This window comes from Triticum aestivum, chromosome 6B (assembly GCF_018294505.1).
Source record: "Triticum aestivum cultivar Chinese Spring chromosome 6B, IWGSC CS RefSeq v2.1, whole genome shotgun sequence".
NCBI lineage: Eukaryota > Viridiplantae > Streptophyta > Magnoliopsida > Poales > Poaceae > Triticum > Triticum aestivum.
In genome coordinates, this window is record NC_057810.1 from 167,393,514 (window position 1) to 167,414,930 (window position 21,417).

A 21,417-nucleotide genomic window follows, 5' to 3' on the forward strand; every position below is an offset into this window, starting at 1 on the left:
CCACTCGAAGTGGTCGGTGCATCGGAGAAGGCGATAAAGTGGCAATGCTTTTTCTCCCAATCTGGAGATAAAGCAGTTTAGAGCTGCCATGGAGCTGGCGAGTTTTTGGACCTGTTTAAGGTCTGTTGGTGTAGCCAACTATGACAAAGCTCGGATTTTGGCTGGATTTGCCTCAATTCCTCTATTGGAAACGATGAAGCCCAGCAGTTTTCCAGTGGGGAGGCCGAAAACACACTTTTCCGGTTTGAGCTTGATGTCATATGTACGGAGGTTGTCAAATGTGAGACATAAATTGTCTATTAATGACTCGACGTTCCTGGTTTTGATAGCGACGTCGTCCACATATTCTTCGGCTGTCTTGTCGATATGTTTCTCCAGGCATGTTTGAATCATGCGCTGGTAGGTAGCCCCGGTGTTTTTGAGCCCGAAGGGCATAGTGTTGAAGCAGAATGGCCCATATGGGGTAATGAATGCCGTTGCGGCTTGGTCGGATTCCTTCATTTTAATTTGATGGTATCTAGAATATGCGTTGAGGAAGCACAATGAGTCGTGTCCTGCGGTAGCATCGATAATCTGGTCGATGCGAGGGAGAGGGAAGGGATCTTTAGGGCAGGCCTTATTAAGGTCTTTAAAATCAGCGCACAAGCGCTAGGATTTATCCTTTTTTGGCACCATCACCAGGTTTGCTAGCCAGTCTGGGTGTTTTATTTCTCTAATCAATCCAGCCTCGATTAACTTGGCTAGCTCCTCTCCCATGGCCTGACGTTTGGGCTCGGAGAAGCACCGCAGTGTTTGTTTGACCAGTTTATATCCCTTCAGTATATTGAGGCTGTGTTCGGCTAGCCTGCATGGGATTCCTAGCATATCAGAAGGATGCCAGGCGAATATGTCCCAGTTCTCGCGTAGGAACTCTCGTAGAGCGGCGTCAACCGTTGGGTCTAGTTGTGCCCTGATGGATGCTATCTTCTTGGGGTCCGTTGGGTGGACTTGAAATTTGACTATTTCATCTGCTGGTTTAGAGGAGGTGGATTTGGGCCGCTTATCCAGGATTACATCATCCCTATCCACCGTGGAGCGTAGTGTGGTTAATTCTTCGGCCGCGAGAGCTTTGGGCAAAGCCTCGAGGGCCAGAGATGCAGTTTTATTTTCGGCGCGGAGTGCTATGTCCGGATCACTAGCGAGAGTGATTATGCCATTGGGCCCGGGCATCTTGAGCTTCATGTACCCGTAGTGCGGTATAGCTTGGAAGTGTTTGAATGCGTCTCACCCCATTAGGGTGTGATATCCGCTGTTGAAAGGGGCCACTTGGAAGGTTATTTCTTCGGATCGATAATTCTCCGGTGTGCCGAATACCACGTTAAGTGTGATTTTTCCCGCGCATCGCGCCTCCCGACTAGGAATAATTCCTCGGAAGGTCGTGCTACTTTGCTCGATGTGGCTCTTGTCTGTTTCCATTTTGTTGAGTGTGTCCTCGTAGATGAGGTTTAATCCGCTGCCGCCGTCCATGAGCACTATGGTAAGCCGAAAGCCGTCCACTATTGGACTAAGGACCAAGGCGGCTGGTGTCCGGACTGTCCTGAGTTTTGTTCATCACCAGCATTGAAAGTTATAGCCGTGTCATTCCAGGGGTTTATTGCTAAGACCTGGCAGACTTCGGCGAGGTCACGAAGTGCCCTTTTGCACCTATTGTTTGAGGCGAAAGTCTCAAAGACTATCAATACTCTGAGGTCGTTGTCTTCCGGGGGGTGTTGTTCCGAGGTGTTTTTGGTGAGGAGATCCTCGCCGCTCTTGGCCTCTTGATGGAGTATCCAACATGCTCTAAGCACTACAAAAAAAGACACATCCATGACATTTTGGGCCGAACGAACTTTTTCCTATCATACTTATGACACTTCTATGACGATAATTGTGACAAAACCCGGTATCATCATAGATGTGGTGGGCTCCTACTTCTATGACAAAAAATCATGACAGAAAATGGGCTTTTCGTCCTGGCGGGCTGGAGACGCAGCTGCATGACATTCTTTGGGCCGTCCATGACAGAAAAAAACCGTGGTAGAAGCGAGGGCGAGAAAATTTCGGCGAATTCCCGGTTACGGTGGGTGGTCGGGGGCCGAGTGATGCGCGTTTCTCTCGTACACATACGCACGTGTGTGCAAGGCGTTGGGCTCTAACTGAACCAGAGCGAGGCGTTGGGCTCTAACTGAACCCGAGCGATTGCACTGCAGGCTACGCATTACTGAACTCGAGCGAGCGATCGATGGCTGTTAACTAAACTCGATCAAGTGATTCCTTCACTACTGCTGCTAACTGAAGCTGATCGATGCTGCCTCTGGATGAACAGTGAGCGTTGTGGGGGGGGGGTGGATGAACACTGAGCGGTGGGGGTGGATGAACAGGACCCTATGGTGTTGCCTTTGGATGAACATGACCCCGATCGATCTAGCCGGTTGGGTTGGATGAACAGGACCCCGTGGAGGGCTGGATGAACAGTGGACGGTGGATGGGTGGATGAACAGTAGCCCGTGGAGGGGTGGTTGAATAGGAGCCCGTGGAGAGGGGTGGTTGAACAGTAGCCGGTGGAGTAGCGCACGGTGGAGGCTGGATGAACAGGAGCCCGTGGATGAACAATCGCAGGTGGAGGCTGGAGGAGGTCGATGGTGGATGAACAGTAGCCCGTGGAGGCTGGAGGAGGTCGACGGTGGAGATGAACAGTATCCCGTGGAGTCCCATTTTTTGGTACGCCACACCCCTCCCGATGAACAGGACCCCCGTTTTGACCGTAGCACTCCAACACAAGTCTGTTTCGTCCGTTTTGCGGTATGCCACACCCTCCCGATCAACAGGACCCCGTTTCGACCGTAGGAGGTCGAACACAAGTCCGTTTCCTCTGTTTTGCAGTATGCCAGACCCCTCCCGATGAACAGGATCCCGTTTCGAATGTGGACGGTCGAATACAAGGTCGTTTCCTCTGTTCTGCAGTATGCCAGGCCTTGTTTCCATCACCTGTTCCGTCCAAGCCGGTTGGCTCCCACGCGTTCCGTTGCCTCCTGATGAACACGACGCATTCCGTTGCCTCAACATGAACACGACGGCGACACAGTTTCTCCTTTCTGACCTAGCCATGTACACGAGCTCTGGCCGTACATATGCGCGAGTAGGCGTTCGAGACCCCGCCCGTATGTACGTACATGGACGTATACTTTCTTGCACCCTGTCCGTTGTACATACGTGTACATGCTATGTGCGCGCCTCTACTAGGACACGTGCACGCCTCTACATCGACCAGTATGTACGTACACGTTCGCGACCAGAATGACAACGCTATGTATGCTTCGACCAGGTGGGTCCCAACTGTCAGGCACTTCCTTGCGTGCAAAGATGTAGCTGGTGGGTCCCAGCAGTCAGGGGGGCGAATCGTTTTTTTTTGTCCGGACGCACTTCCTTGCATGCGGAGATGTAGCTGGTAGGTCCCAGCAGTCAGGGGGGGAACATTTTTTTCACGAAATACGATGGCCCGTCCGGTGGGCCCTGCTGTTAGGTGGAGGAATCATTATTTTCCACGTAATAAGGAGGCAATTCCTTGCTGCGACCGTGGACCCAACTATTAGCCTCTCCACGTACAGTCCATGTCCGATGGAAGTCATTCCTTGACCACGTTGACCACGCTGCGCCGAGAGCACCACGGCGGTGGACGACAGCGAGGCCTAGGAAGGGGACGACGCGGAGCCGGGAAAGACACGGCAGTGGATGCCCACGCGGAGAGGAGTATGGGGTTCACTGGTTCGGCTGTAGTGTGAGGCTGCCGTTGCCGCAGAATAACGGGGGGTGTGGGTGAGTAGAGGGATGGCCTGGCCAGAGATGGGAGTAGTAGGGGGCGGTGAGGCCTCCACGGCATCACAGCCGGCCACGAGAGGCATGAGCATGCGGCACGACCGGCGTTGCTTTGGGCGGCTGGAGCAAGAAGACCAGATGTTGAAGAAGCACTACGGCCGTTGGATGGACATCGTATGGTCATGGAGCTAGAATCGTTCATATTGACTAAAGTTGACAAAAGCCTCCGTCCCAGTCAACTTAGTAGGCCCACAAGTCAGCCTCCCACCAAGGTGGGTCCCAGCTAGTAGGGGGAGCATTCATTTTTTTGTGCGTAATATGGAGGCACTTCCGGTGGGTCCGAGCTGACAGCGGGGGGAACATTTTTTTCGCGAAATACGGTGGCCCATCCAGTGGGTCCCAACAGTCAGGGGGGAAACATTTTTTTTGCGAAATGTGGTGGCCTGTCCGATGGGTCCCTGTTGTCAGGTGGAGGAATAATTATTTTCCGCGTAATAAGGAGGCACTTCCTTGCGGCTGCCATGGACCCAGCTGTCAGCCTCTCCACGTACAGTACTCTTCCGATGGAAGTCGGTCGTTGACCACATTGACCACGCTGCGCCGAGAGCACCACGGCGGTGGACGACGGCGAGGCCTAGGAAGGTGACGATGCTGAGCCGGGGAAGACGCGACAGTGGAAGCCCGCGCGGAGAGGAGTACGAGGGTTCACTGGTTCGGCTGCGGTGTGAGGCTGCCGTGCCGCAGAATAACAGGGGGTGTGGGTGAGTAGAGGGATGCCCTGGCCTAGCGGTGGGAGTAGTAGGGGGCGCTGAGGCCTGCGCGGCAGCACAGCCGGCCACGGGAGGCGGGAGCAGGCCGGTCCGCGGCGCTGCTTTGGCGGCTGGAGCAAGAAGATCAGAGATTGAAGAAACACGACGGCCGTTGGATTGACATCCAACGGTTATGTCTGCTAGAATCGTTTGTTGACGTATATATAATAACTAAAAAATCTTGCATACGCGTCAACTTAACAGGCCCACAAGTCAGACCATTCCCTCTTTTTTTAATAATTTATATATAGCTCATTGCAACTTCTTATGCAATTTATTGCAGTCCATTTTTTTGGTTGGCCAGGGCCAATTTCGCATATTTCTGTGGGTTCCAAACTATTTTTAATACCGAAATGTCGAGCCAGATTTAAAGTACTTTGAAGATATATTTAAATTAGGTTAATACACAATGAAATAGGAATCTGAAAATGTGAAAAAATTCAGGAATTATAAAGTAATTGCCAATTTGTCATCTGTTTTTATATTTACAACCCATTTCATATTACTTTCAAGATTTGCAGGCGTCTTGAAAGAGTTGCAGCCCATCAGGGCGTAGAAAAATAAGTAGGCCTGGATTGGGTATTCTTCAGAAAAATAAACTGGGCTCATTTTCACAAAGAAAAAATAGCTGGGCTGGTCAAATGGTGAACATAAAATATAAGCCTGGGCTAGACGGGCCACAACCCAGTTCAAACCTTGCTCCGTCTCAACAATAACAAAAAAAAACTGCTCGAGCAGCTATGTCCCAGGTGTCAGCTGATCTTGTGTTGTTCTCTTGTCTATTGACTATATACGCTCACAATGTCGTGGGTCCCAGATGTCAGGAAAACACTAGGAGGAAGCATTTTATTTTTCCATACACTGACATGGTGGGCCCCTACTGTCATCCTCTCCACGTACTCCTGCCGATTCCTGTTGTTTGTTGACCATGTTGACAACGCGAGAGGGCGGCGCCGCAGCATGCACACCAAAGGGCGCGGAGGACGACAGCGAGGCCTCGGAAGTTGGCGTTAACGATTCAGGAGACGATGGGGCGGGGATGCGTGCGCTGAGGCGCAGCCAGCCATGGGAGGTGGAAGCAGGCGGCCCCACTGGCGCTGGTTTGGTTTTGGCGGCTGGAGGAAGACATGACTGAAGAAACACGACAGACTGTAAAAGCAGCAGGAGTACTTAACAACCTTAACTAAAACCAGCAGGGGCACTTAACAACCAAAGCTGAAAGCAGTATGAGTACTTATACAGGTTCAACCGTACAAAGCACGCCGCGAACAGTGCTACTTTGCCGACAGTTAACCAAGGGTGAGGCCGCCAAGCCCCAGGACAAGGCCCAGGCGCCACCCCGCGCATCCATAACCTTCTGAAAGCGGCTTCATCTCGCAATGTGGTCAATAAATAGGATATTCGCTTTAGAGCCATGGAAAAGCATGAACATAATCTTCTGTCCTATTCTCCAAGATGGACGGGCCTTCATTATTTGAGACCACCCATGAATAAGTATCTTTTCACCTCCAAGGGGAATGGAGTAGGTCGACATAAACATCATGTTGTGACCAAGCGCAAGTCTGACCCGACCATGGTCAGGCATCTGTATAGGAATAATAGAACTGGGCAGTTTCTGTTTCAAGAAGATCACAACTGTAAAACTGTGTATAAGCAATAGTTTATGAACAACATATATAACAGAAAACAGCTCGTACCATAAGTTTCTCGACACAGTTGGACCTGTTCAACGAGTGCAGCAGTGGCACACATATCCCACGTGGCCTTCCACCATTGAAACGCCCCACAAGGACCTCAAGACGATCAATAAAGTGTAGGAACTTGTGGATGTCATCCCAGTCAACTTCAGTGCCATCAGTAACAGCCGAGTTATTACAGAATAACAAACGAGCAGCCTGCTTAACTCTGAAAAAACCTACACGTGCCACCAATTATAAGAAAATATTAGTTAGAAGTAGCATCTTCGTGAGAGATTCGTTGCTACTTCTAAAGTTAAATTGTGATTAGTTAGACATAATAGGTGGATTAAGAAGTAATCGAGGCAACAAGCAAGAACCAGATACAAAACTAACATGGATGAACAATTGGAACGACGTCGGGGTGGAAGATCGCAGTGAAGATGAGACCAGGTTCTGCTATTTCCATCAACATTCGTGCGCCAACTTTCAGTCCGTAACACTTGAGAAAGTTTATCCCAAGTTTCGGCCATAAAAAAGCAGCGATCTTCTTGGTTCATGAACCCAACTCGAAGCTAATATCCATGGCTTGTCTTCACTGTGACCATTAAACTAGTGTATTTCAGTTATGACAAGGCCGAGCATTCTGGAGTACATATGTCTGGCAGAGCAAATAATACATTGCAGGAAAATAATATGAGAACACAACATGTTGAAAAAAACCCACCCTCCGGATAGAGAAGAGGATTCTAGGAACATACTGTGCGCGTTTCAAATGCTATGGTTAGGATGAGAAGGAACAAGTGTGGCCGTCTCGCCGTGGGGCGCAGAAACCTGTAGGGTACTCGCACTTTGGGCACTGCAACTGAAAACACACTAGATTCAGTAGGAAGAAAAAATGCATCAACGGCGGCGGCTGCCATCCTAGGATTACCTGCGACCAAGGGACTTGGATTTATCGGGGATGGATGAAGAATTCGTACCTGGTTCTCCATGAGAAAACCCTATGCAATCGCCGAGAGGGGGTTTTCTCTGAACAAGCAGACGAGGGAGAAGGGGATTTCAGGCCCAGTGAAATATTGCGCTTCGTCCGTCCAGCTTACTGCTAATGCTGGAAAGGGGGGGGTTGTGATTTGACGGCTCATTGGGCATTACTGCGGCGCTACGACCGGGGTGTGGTCTACCGTGCAAGTTTGTGCACTCTAATTTGTGCATATGGCACGTGGACCCTGTTGCCGGTTGCCCCACATATCAGCGAAAGGAAGTAGAAAGACAGGAGTAACTAGTTACACATAAATATATTTTTTGACAGAGAGATACTCCCTCTGTAAAGAAATATACAATCTTATATCACGACGGTCTTCTTGCCGAGAAATATACTCCCTCTGCAACGCACGGGCATTATGGGGGTTCCGTTTTTTATGGGGGTTCAGCTGAGAATATAATACTCAGATAGGCTCACGGTTCTGGACTTTGGGCCGCAGGCCGACCCTGCATGTTTGGGGGCCCATGTGTTCTACCTCAGCGCTTTTCATATTGCAAGCGATCGGTACGGCGCTGGTTTTAGATGTTGTCGCAAGGCTGAATACACAAATTGAATAAAGCACGACAGCTGTTGGAATGAAATCGAACGACAGTTCCTAACCAGCATCAGAGTTGCAATTCTATCAATGATATACCATGTGATAAATAATACTGTCGTACTACTTATACACACAGGACACTTATACATACATCAAAATCTCTCGGAGGATAGATCAGTTCGGCAGTTGCGCGCTGCTACTAAAGAATTTCAAAGTTGATTTGGACCAGCTCTCCTTGCCGAGAAAGTTTGATTTTGAATCATCCACTACCGCAAGATATGATTTAGATTTGAACCTTGACCATCCTTTAGCATCAATCATCATGCGACCGTCCTTTGTACTTACGGTATATTGAGGAGGTTCATTCACACCAAGGCTGCGATGGAAAGAGAAACTTGGTCGCGGTTGCCTAGATTGTTGAACGACTCCCTCGTTTCTCTAGGAATTCTCTGTTTGCAAACAAGAAGACATACCCAAACAGTTAGATCAACACAGTGAATCGTGTGAAACAACATGGAAAGAAAAAAGAACGAAGCACTTGGGCGGCCAATGCTTACAAAGAAGGCGGACATGTCGATTTTTGTAAGGACTTTGGCATATGAAGTGCGAACTGCAGCCCAGTCTGTTGCCAGTGCAACTGCTCGTTCGGTTGCTGCTGCACTGGCCGGAGCAGATGCAAGTGCAAGTGTTGGTGCAGGTGCCGAAGCCGCTGCTGCTGCCGGAGATGGTGCTCCTTGTAGAGCTGGTGCCGGTGTCGGAGCAGGTGCTGGTGTCGATGCCCGATCCTCCGGTAGATCATCCTGATCCGCTGACGCGGTCAGTGCCCAATCCTCAACTGGATCAGACTAAGCTGCTGCAGCTGTTAGTGCTAGAGCAACTGCCGGTGCTCGATCCATTGCTGAAGGTGGTACCAATGTGCAAGACAGCGGCGATCGTGTCTGGTCTGCTATGATCAGCTTTCTAACTTGACTAGGATCCGTGACCGTGATCCAGTTTTTTCTTCATTTCTTTTAAATGCGAGAAGGACTAATTGTGGCGTTTTTGTTAAACCAAACTGCAGTTCATCATAAGGATTCAGCTTGTACTCAGACAACAGACTAATCCAATTTTTTCCAGTAATATAAGTGATGGACAGTGCCTTCATTACTGACACGACATAAGAAGTGAAACCTGCAAAAATAGCCTTCATAGAGCAAACCAAACGGTTTATCCTGTGATGAATGTCACATGGCAAAACCTGCATCGTAAAATTGCAGGAAAAGAAAGAAAACATGACATTGAATCAATAAGATTTAGACAGTAAATCAATAAGATTTACTTGATGTGACATGAGTGAATCCTTACCAGGAAATCACTATGTTGAAGTACTAAACAGAAGATTGATCGTCCAACTACGGGTGGCATGCAGGGGCCCCGCCTACTCCCACAACCAGGACAGTCCAAAGGCCATGACAAATCGTATGGACCGAACATCCATGGGACTGGAATGGGAGTGTAACCATAACTGATAAACCGTCCTCACAAAAAAGATGATCTGGATACTTCAAAATATACAGACTGAATTGAGTGGATAGACATTAACATAGACCATTCTCAGGACTGACCACACACCAAAAGCGGCAGTACTAATAAACAATACAAGGTTCACAAACACAAATCATGTACTGAACAATAGTACTTACTACAGACAAGCAAAGTTGCACTAATGAAACTCTTCAGACTATTTCTTGCCACCGACCTACGGGATGAACCCCGCATAACTGACTAGGCCATGGACTTCATGAGAGATGTCTACATGCACCATCACCATCTCGTCAACCTTGGAGAACCTAACAGAGTGGTCTTTCCACTCATAACATGATGATGAAGATAGGCCGTATCAGATTTGTTGGGAAGCTTTACAAGAACCACACCCTTTATAATCGAAGGCACAGCCAGGAAATTGTTGTGGTCAAGTACAGCCTCGAGAACACGCTTGACAATAATGCTACAGGAAACACTAGTTCAGGACACGTGGCGATAAGGACACAACAGCTGGATAATTTAGCAGTAGAAATCATCCTCAGGTCTTCCAGTTCACACGACATGACTTTGAGAACTTCATCTCCATCGCGGACCTGGTTCTAATTCAAACAGAAACAATATTTTATTACTACATCCATTTAGAAATATAAGATGATTTTCGATATTATACTCCATATATGACTACATATACGCACAGAAATGAGTGAACAAAGACACTAGAACATGTCTTCAAAGGCATGCGAGCAGAGGGATTACTTGCAATATCCATAACACAAGTTACTGAGGCAAATATACCATCTTCAAAGGTAGCATTGATGTTCATAAAGTACTCCCTCTGTCCCAAAATTCTTGTCTTAGATTTGTCTAGATACGGATGTATCCAGTCACATTTTAGTATTAGATACATCCGTATCTAGAAAAATCTAAGACAAGAAATTTGGGACAGAGGGAGTAGTTGAAAGTAATATATAAGAAATCAGTGTCAACCACTCGCATGTTTTGGTCAAAAGAGGAATTTAGAACCGTCAGTTGGCACACTAAAATCACATGCAAGATCACCCAGAAAGTTGTACCACCAGTACAAGTACTGCGTGTTAGACGAAAAAATATGATCAAGATCTAGAAAAAGATCGTCAAGAAGAGATATTACCTGGACTTGCTTAATGAGGGATCCCGGAGAGGGGGGCTTGGACAGGGCGATGGCTTTGAGCTTGTCTGTGGTAGTCTCGGCGGGGTGCTTGCACTTCTTCGTACCATGAGCCTCGACGGTTTTGGCCAGAGCCATAGACATCACGTCGGCCAGTGCTCCAGCGTCCATCCAAGAGAGGAAGCTGAGAGAGAAGAGTGAAATGAGGAACGAGATGAGGGAGAAGTGAAGTGAGTGGGGGTTTTCTTCAAGAGAGGAAGCTGAGAGAGAAGAGTGAAATGATGGTTGCTTCGTCCATCCAACTTACTGCTGGAAAGGAGGGGGTTTTGTGATTTGATGGCTCATTGGGCATTACTGTGGCGCTTCGATCGAGGTAGTCTACCATCACTCTACTACGAAGTAATTTAGTGCATGGCTGGTGGACCCAGATGCTGGCTGTCCCACACGTCGGCGAAAGTGAGTAATTTAGTGTATGGCTGGAGGAGGATCCGCACGGTAGAGTGTGTCCACTATTTTTCTGAAGAAAAAAATGATTACAACAAGCGTTTCCACTCTTACGACGGAGGAGTGTGAAACACGGCAGCCACTTGAACATACATAGTGCTCCTACTACTAGGCATGTGCAGTGGTTCATACAGTACGTTAGTACTACATAATCTTGTTGCTAGTGTAGTAAAATATGACGATAACAAATGATGTTCTGCACATGTCAACTATATGAACATTAATGTAGTAACATAGTACCGCTTTTTCGACTGTCCGGTCGAGATTGAACAGTGCGATCAATGTTAATAGAATTAGGTCTACAATGCACGGAGAGTGCGGTGCTACAGTACTCCACGAAACATGAACCATATGAAGCACGAATAGTATTAGGCAGGGTGTATGAAGGGTGCACGGGATGGGAGCAAAAGTTCCCTTCTCGACCCACTTTTGGGTGTTTCGCAGAGTGCATGAAGGGTGCATGAGTCCACACTAGTAGGTTAACACAAATACACGAAGAGGAAACAACTATATTGAGATGAGAATGCAACCAAACACACCCACACGCTTTGTGCTACAGTGACTGATCTGCGCCGTCTGAGTTTGATCCAATGGTCATGTTGCGCCGAGACATGGACATGCCCATGCAGAGGGTGCCTAAACACCACCGAAGTCCCTCTGCTCCTTGAGGCGGACGACGTTGGTGATGCAGGGTGCAACCACCCGCAGAGCCCGCTCCCGGTCGATGGGAGCCAGCTCGTCAAAGACGGAGTCCAATGACACGAATGGATTCCCGTGACGGGGCCGTGAAAGGATTCGCCCGGCAATGGTAACGGCAGCCTGCAACCCATCCTTGTCTAGCTCCGCCCCCACCATCGCGCGGAGACGGTTCAGCTCCTCGGAGATATAGGTGAAGAAGGAGACCAGGTAAGGAAACCGCAACTCGTTGAAGTCAACCGGGTTTAGCCTGACGGTCGGCATGGTCGCGCTGGCACGACGGTAGGCATCGCGCAGCCACAACACGTGTGTGGCAACTTGGTTAACCAAGTGGTTGAGGCGATCCTGGACCTCGTCACGATCCGCTTTTGGAGCTCCGTGAACTCCCGCACATAACGGAGGAGCATGGCACTCCTCTCCTCCTTGAGCTCACGGAGCTCCACGTCCTTGGCCCTGAGCTCCGCATCCTTGGCCTGGAGCCCCTATGTCAGGCGCCTCACCTTGGACTCCGTGATCTGCCGCGCCGCCATGGCACCAGGTAGAAGCAATGGGGAGAGGAAGCAAAGGGGGCGAAACGGCTGAAAGGCAATGCAATCTTCGGGAAGGCGGAGGGAGACAACTGAGGAGCGGGGAATCTTTTGGTTTTCACCATGGTAAAACACGAGTCGACGACTTCTCACATCAGGGAGCAGCGGGTTTTACAGGTGGAGTCATCGTGACTAATTGCTGCCGCGCCTGCTCCCGTTAATCAAAAAATTAAAAATCCTGCCGCGCCTGCTCCCGTCAATCAAAAAATTAAAAATCCCGCCGCACCCAAACACCAGAGCAACGCCGCGGTGGATATTTAAATTTAGCTGCCGGCAAGTAGATAAAAAGGGGTGAAAAACAAATGTGGCGGCGGCCTAGATAATCGGCCGAACTAGCCCAACTAGCTAGCCACCATGCTTCACTGATGTACTCGGCGGAAAAGGTGGTCTTTCGTGATTTGACGATTCATTTACTTGCTTCGGCGCTACGACCGAGGAGGACCCAGAAAACGCACGGTAGGGCGTCCCACGTCAGGAAGAATATATGCGTGCACCACCCGGGAGGACCTCGAAACCACGCGGTAGGGTGTACCACGTTTCGGCACGAAGGAAAAATGTGCGTGTAAAAATATACTGTATCAGACGTAGTACCTATGGTTCGACCTCGAGACCCAGCCAGTCAGTCGAAAACACCCCACTAGCCACACAGCTTCATCATGCTAATGTGGCATGGAGGATAGATGTGGTTAGCTCTGTCTCGACCAGCCACAACGTCTCTTGTTCTAGGCGATTCTTCTATTTTCCAAGCTTTTTTTAGTTGTAATAACACCACGGCATGCTAGCGCCGCTCTTCGTGTGTGCCCGTGCAAAGGTTAGACGATGGAGAGAAGAGAGAGATTCCAGACCTGGGACCCACCAGTAAGTGAGTCAACGGTCATGCACGTGTTGACGAGGCACTCCCTCCACTCTACTCAATTTAATACTGTATAAAATCAAGTTATGGGACAAAGCCAACAACCGTTGTTGTTTCAGGCTATCGACTTACGCTTTGTAGTCCAGGTTGCTAGTTCAAATCTCGTCTTTCATATTTGTTAGTTTTAGGTCCAAATTTGATTAATGACAAGTGGGACCCCCGTGTGTTATTCCGATATTTCAGTGTAGGATGGTTTTTTTGAACAAACACTTTGCGTGGTTAGACAAGTAATGGCACGAGTTACACGTATTTTGCAAGTTTACAAACAAAAATGATAGTGGCATAGAATATCACATCCACCCCGCAGCTTAGATGCTATGGTGATACGAGTTTTTACACCGTTGGAAGTGAGATCCAATGGCTTAGGAGTAGTATTTGTAATTATGCGCAATTTCCAAACTCTCCAAAGGTTTTTTTGCAAATAGAACATTCAGGCCTCGTGTGTGCCGCTGCATCTTGGATCCAAGGGCTCCCCATTGCTCATATTAGGTGCTCCCCATAGCTTAATTACCCGCTACAGTGATATGAGCATCTAGGTCGTATGATGAGTGATAAGATGGCACATGCGTAGTACTTGTACTTTCTGCGCATTTACCAAACTCTCTTAGCCGTATATTGCAAAAACATTCAAACCTCCTACTGTGGGCAGTTAGATCTCAGTGAACTCGTATCACCATAGAATCTACGGTGCTGGAGCACCTCATATTCTGCCATGCGAGAAACATAAGGTGCTATCGCAGCTTGGATGCTACGGTTATACGAGCTTTGAGGTCATTTGATCTGAGATCCAATGGCATATGAGCAGTCTTTGTGCTTGTAAGTAGTGGCCGAACTCTTTGGGGGCTTTTCTGCAAAAAACCATTCGAACCACCGAGGAGGTGTTGGGTCACAAATCCAACAACTCCGAAGAGCTTGTATCACCAAAGCATCTAAGGTGTGGCAGCACATGATATTCTTACATACAAGAGAATATGATGTCCTCCTTCATCTTAGATGCTACGGTGATACGAGATTAGAGGTCGTTAGATATGGGATCCAAGGGCATCTGAGTAGTTTTTGTACAAATTGTGTGCAATTCTCAAACTCATCAAGGTTTCCTGTAAAAATATTAAGACATCATGTGAGCTGCTATATCTCAGATCTACAAGCTCCAAGCAACTCGTATCGGCATATAACATCTAAGGTATGGGGGCACATGATATTCTCCCGGGGAGGCGGGGTGGGGGTGCACAACCAATCGGTGGTTGGGAGGGTGGGGACAAATATAATCTAAACAACCCTAAACAGAGCTTCACAATTTTATCTAAGCTCGAGGGGTTGACCCCCGACAATCATAGCTCCGCCTAAACACAACATTCGAATGTACTGTAGTACTAGACTTAATATTCATGTTTCAATTTCATGTTCATTTTGAATGTTGAACTGAGGACCGTGCATGTCTTACATTTTACTCCCTTCATTCCTAAATATTAGTCTTTTTTAGAGATTTTAAATGGACTCGCACATATGGATGTATATAGACATATTTAGAGTGTAGATTCACTCATTTTTCTCCGTATGTAGTCACTTGTTGAAATCTCTAAAAGACTAATATTTAGGAATAGAAGGAGTATTTTTGAATTCGTGTCATACATACATCGTTTGGAAAAATAGATGCACTATACTTATTGGATTGTTGTTGTGTTCGTGCGTGTGTGTGTCTCTGTGTGTGTGTGTGTGGTCATATGCTTGATACATACAAAGTTTTCTCACCTCCATATTGTTCATCTTTTAAATTTGAATTTGCATTGAAAACACTTACTAGGGATACCATGAAATGTGAAATCCACGTTGAGATCACTATATCACAAACTCACTCTAATTAAACAACTCGTCATAAATCAATTACCATGTTGAGATTAGTATTTGCAAGGAAAATAAGGGCATTGTAATACACATAGATTCGTTAGGCAGTTTAAAAGGTTCCTTTCGTATTCTCGAATGGTAGGACCCAACAACGTACCAGCCAGAGCTTGGCTCGTGTTGATCCTAAAAAAATAAAAATAAAATAAAAAACGGCTCGTGTCCGTCTGGTGGCGTGCGTGGTACGCACATTAGGCAACCCAAACCAGTCGAGCCTCAGTGGCGGCCAGAATTCCAGCCCTAGGAAATTCCCCTCATGTCCCTGGTCCATAATGACTATTGTTGAACAACGGAGGGATGCTTTAGTAACTAGACAACCTTACCTACCGTGCCGAGCACGGTTCAATTCCCTCGGTCGCCGCTCGCCAAGGTCACCCGTCAACTGCATTGCCTAGTACTACCACTACTACACCAGGATGAGCACAGAAGTGAGCCCGTTTATTCGTGCCTAGGAGTACTTGAGTTAATATATCAGGCAATTTAGGTACCGAAATGTCGAGCCAGATTTAAAGTACTTTGAAGATATATTTAAATTAGGTTAATGCCGAGTGAAATAGGAATCTGAAAATGTGAAAAAATTCAGAAATTATAAAGTAATTGCCAATTTGTCATCTATTTTTATATTTACAACCCATTTCATATTACCTTCAAGATTTGCAGGCGTCTTGAAAGAGTTGCATCCCATCAGGGCGTAGAAAAATAAGTAGGCCTGGATTGGGTATTCTTCAGAAAAAATAAACAGGGCTCATTTTCACTAAGGAAAAATAGATGGGCTGGTCACATGGTGAACATAAAATATAAGCCTGGGCTAGACAGGCCACAACCCTGTTCAAACCCTGCTCCGTCTCAACAATAACAACAAAAAATACTGCTCGAGCAGCTATGTCCCAGGTGTCAGTCGATCTTGTGTTGTTCTCTTGTCTATTGTCTATATATGCTCACAATGTCGTGGGTCCCAGATGTCAGGAAAACACTAGGAGGAAGCATTTTATTTTTCCATACACTGACATGGTGGGCCCCTACTGTCATCCTCTCCACGTACTTCTGCCAATTCTTGTTGTTTGTTGACCATGTTGACAACGCGAGAGAGAGGCACCAAAGCACGCGGAGGACAACGGCGAGGCCTCGGAAGTCGGCGTTAACGATTTAGGAGACGGTGGGGCGGCGATGCATGCGCTGAGGCACAGCCAGCCGTGGGAGGCGGAAGCAGGCGGCCCCGCTGGCGCTGGTTTGGTTTTGGCGGCTGGAGGAAGACATGACTGAAGAAACACGACAGACTGTAAAAGCAGCAGGAGTACTTAACAACCTTAACTGAAACCAGCAAGGGCACTTAACAACCAAAGCTGAAAGCAGTATAAGTACTTATACAGGTTCAACCGTACAAAGCACGCCTCGAACAGTGCTGCTTTGCCTATAGTTAACCAAGGGTGAGGCCGCCAAGCCCCAGGACCAAGGCCCAGGCGCCACCCCGCGCATCCACAACCTTCTGAAAGCGGCTTCATCTCGCAATGTGGTCAATAAACAGGATATTCGCTTTAGAGCCATGGAAAAGCATGAACATAATCTTCTGTCCTATTCTCCAAGATGGACGGGCCTTCATTATTTGAGACCACCCATGAATAAGTATCTTTTCACCTCCAAGGGGAATGGAGTAGGTCGACATAAACATCATGTTGTGACCAAGCGCAAGTCTGACTCGACCATGGTCAGGCATCTGTATAGGAACAATAGAACTGGGCAGTTTTTGTTTCAAGAAGATCACAACTATAAAACTGTGTATAAGGAATAGTTTATGAACAACATATATAACAGAAAACAGCTCGTACCATAAGTTTCTCGACACAGTTGGACCTGTTCAACAAGTGGAGCAGTGGCACACATATCCCACGTGACCTTCCACCATTGAAATGCCCCACAAGGACCTCAAGACGATCAATAAAGTGTAGGAACTTGTGGATGTCGTCCCAGTCAACTTCAGTGCCATCAGTAATAGCCGAGTTATTACAGAATAACAAACGAGCAGCCTGCTTATCTCTGAAAAAAAACTACACGTGCCGCCAATTATAAGAAAATATTAGTTAGAAGTAGCATCTTCGTGAGAGATTCGTTGCTACTTCTAAAGTTAAATTGTGATTAGTTAGACATAATAGGTGCATTAAGAAGTAATCGAGGCAACAAGCAAGAACCAGACACAAAACTAACATGGATGAACAATTGGAACGACGTCGGGGTGGAAGATCGCAGTGAATATGAGACCAGGTTCTGCTATTTCCATCAACATTCATGCGCCAACTTTCAGTCTGTAACACTTGAGAAAGTTTATCCAAGTTCGTCCAAAAAAAGCAGTGATCTTCTTGGTTCATGAACCCAACTCGAAACTTATATCCATGGCTTGTCTTCATTGTGAACATTAAACTGGTGTATTCAGTTATGGCAAGGCTGAGCATCTTGAGTACATGTGTTCTGGCAGAGCAAATAATGCACTGCAGGAAAAGTAATATGAGAACACAACGTATTCCCTATCCAAATCTAGAAATAACTTCTTCCTTCACGTTAGTGTTGACCATCGTACTAGTAGTACCTTTTATCAAAATATGGCAATCCAAATTTCCAAATTATTCAACAGCATGTTCAAAAAAAAACCACCCTCCCGGATAGAAAAGAGGATTCTAGGAACATACTGTGCACATTTTAAAATCCCGTGTTAGGATGAGAAGGAACAAGTGTGGCGTCTCGCCGAGGACGCAGAAACCTATAGGGTCCTTGCACTTTGGGCACTACAAATGAAACACACTAGATTCAGTAGGAACAAAAATGCATCAACGGCGGCGGCTGCCATCCTAGGATTACCTGCGACCAAGGGACTTCGATTTATCGGGGATGGATGAAGGATTCGTACCTGGTTCTCCATGAGAAAATTCTATGCAATCATCGAGAGGGGTTTTTATCTGAACAAGCAGACGGGGGAGAAGGGGATTCAGGCCCAGTGAAATATTGCCGCTTCGTCTGTCCAGCTTTCTGCTAAAGCTGGAAAGGGGGGGGGGTGTGATTTGACGGCTCATTGGGCATTACTGCGGCGATATGACCGGGGTGTCTCTACCATGCAGTTGTGCACTCTAATTTGTTCATATGGCACGTGGACCCCGTTGCCGGATGCCCCACATATCAGCGAAAGGAAGTAGAAAGACAGGAGTAACTAGTTACACATAAATATATTTTTGAGAGAGAGATACTCCTTGTGTAAAGAAATATACAAATCTTTATATCACAACTTTATACATAAGAAAAATCAAGGGGAATATATATAACATATATAATTATAAAAAACAGAGTTGTTTTTAACACAGTATAGACGAGTTGGTGATGATGGTGTGCGTGCCATCCTGCAATATAGGCCGTCCGATTTATATCTGACGAATAGGAAGGAAACTATGGCAATTTTGCAAAAGATACCCACACACCTCTCCACATGTGGAAATAAGGCCTTCCCTCATTCATCCTTTTCTCTCACAAGATAAAATACTCATACAAATGCATCTTGATGTTACGTACAACGCACGGGCATTATGGGGGTTCAGCTGAGAATATAATACTCAGACAGGCTCACGGTTCTGGACTTTGGGCCGCATGTTTGGGGGCCCATGTGTTCTATCTCAGCGCTTTTCATATTGCAAGCGATCGGTACGGCATTGGTTTTAGATGCTGTCCCAAGGCGAATACACGAAATTGAATAAAGCATGACAACTGTTGGAATGAAATCAAACGACAGTTCCTAACCAGCAATGAGAGTTGCAATTCTATCAATGATATACAATGTGATAAATAATATTGTCGTACTACTCATACACATAGGACACTTGTTTCACCATGCCAAATTATTACATCAAAATCTCTCGGAGGATAAATCAGTTCGGTAGTTGCGTGCTGCTACTGAAGAATTTCAAAGTTGATTTGGACCAGCTCTCCATGTCGAGAAAGTTTGATTTTCACATCATCCGCTACCGCAAGATATGATTTAGATTTGAACCTTGACCATCATTTAGCATCAATTATCATGCGACCATCCTTTGTACTTACGTTATATTGAGCAGGTTCATTCACACCAAGGCTGCGCATGGTAAGAGAAACTTGGTCGCGGTCGCCCAGATTGTTGAATGATTCCCTCGTTTCTCTAGGAATTCTCTATTTGCAAACAAGAAGACATACCCAAACAGTTAAATCAACACAGTGAATCATGTGAAACAACGTGGAAAGAAAAAAACGAAGCACTTGGGCGGCCAATGCTTACCAAGCAGGTAGACATGTCGGTTTTTGTAAGGACTTTGGCATATGAAGTGCGAAGTGTAGCCTAGTCTGTTGCCGGTGCAACTGCTCATTCGGTTGCCGCTGCATGGGCCGGAGTAGATGCAAGTGCAAGTGTTGGTGCATGTGCCGAAGCCGCTGCTGCTGCCGGAGATGGTGCTCCTTGTAGAGCTGGTGCCAGTGTCGGAGCAGGTGCTGGTGTCGATGCGTGATCCGACGGTAGATCAGCCTGATCCGCTGACGCGGTCAGTGCCCAATCCTCAGCTAGATCAGACTAAGCTGCTGCCGCTATTAGTGCTAGAGCAACTGCCGGTGCTCGATCCATTGCTGAAGGTGGTACCGATGTGCGAGACAGCGGCGATCGTGTCTGGTCTGCTATGATCAGGTTTCTAACTTGACTAGGATCCGTGACCGTGATCCAGTTTTTTTCTTCATTTCTTTTAAACGCGAGAAGGACTAATTGTGGCGTTTTTGTTAAACCAAACTGCAGTTCATCATAGGGATTCAGCTTGTACTCAGACAACAGACTGATCCAATTTTTTCCAGTAATATAAGTGATGGACAGTGCCTTCATTACTGACATGACATAAGAAGTGAAACCTGCAAAAATAGCCTTCGTAGAGCAAACCAAATGGTTTATCCTGTGATAAATGTCACATGGCAAAACCTGCATCATAAAATTGCAAGAAAAGAAAGAAAACATGACATTGAATCAATAAGATTTAGACAATAAATCAATAAGATTTACTTGATGTGACACGAGTGAATCCTTACCAGGAAATCACTATGTTGAAGTACTAAACAGAAGATTGATCGTCCAACTACGGGTGGCATGCAGGGGCCCCGCCTACTCCCACAAACAGGACAGTCCAAAGGCCATGACAAATTGTATGGAGCGAACATCCATGGGACTGGAAATCCTGGTGGGTGTGATAAACCCTGCAATGCATATAGATATTGGAGTGTAACCATAACTGATAAACCGTCCTCACAAAAAAGATGATATGGATACTTCAAAATATACAGACTGAATTGAGTGGACATACATTAACATAGACCGTTCTCAGGACTGACCACACACCAAAAGCAGCAGCACTAATATACAATATAGGGTTCACAAACACAAATCAAGTACTAAACAATAGTACTTACTACAGGCAAGCAAAGTTGCACTAATTAAACTCTGCAGACTATTTCTTGCCACCGACCTACGGGATGAACCCCGCATAACTGAGTAGGCCATGGACTTCATGAGATATGTCTACATGCACCATCACCATCTCGTCAACCTTGGAGAACATAACAGAGTGGTCTTTCCACTCATAAACATGATGATGATGATATGCCGCATCCGATTTGTTGGGAAGCTTTATAAGAACCACACCCTTCGTAATCGAAGGCACAACCAGGAAATTGTTGTGGTCAAGTACAGCCCCAAGAACACGCCTGACAACAATGCTACAGGAAAACACTAGTTCAGGACACGTGGCGACAAGGACACAGCAGCTGGATAATTTAGCAGTAGAACTCATCCTCGGGTCTTCCAGTTCACACGACATGACTTTGAGAACTTCATCTTCATCGCGGACCTGGTTCTAATTCAAACAGAAACCATATTTTATTACAACCTCCGTTCAGAAATATAAGATGATTTTCGATATTATACTCCATATATGACTACATATACGCACAGAAATGTGTGAACAAAGACACTAGAACATGTCTTCAAAGGCATGAGAGCAGAGGTAGCATTGTCCGTAACACAAGTTACTGAGGCAAATAGACCATCTTCAAAGGTAGCATTGATGTTCATAAAGTACTCCCTCCGTCCCAAAATTCTTGTCTTAGATTTGTCTAGATACGGATGTATCAAGTCACATTTTAGTATTAGATACATCCGTATCTAGACAAATCTAAGACAAGAAATTTGGGACAGAGGG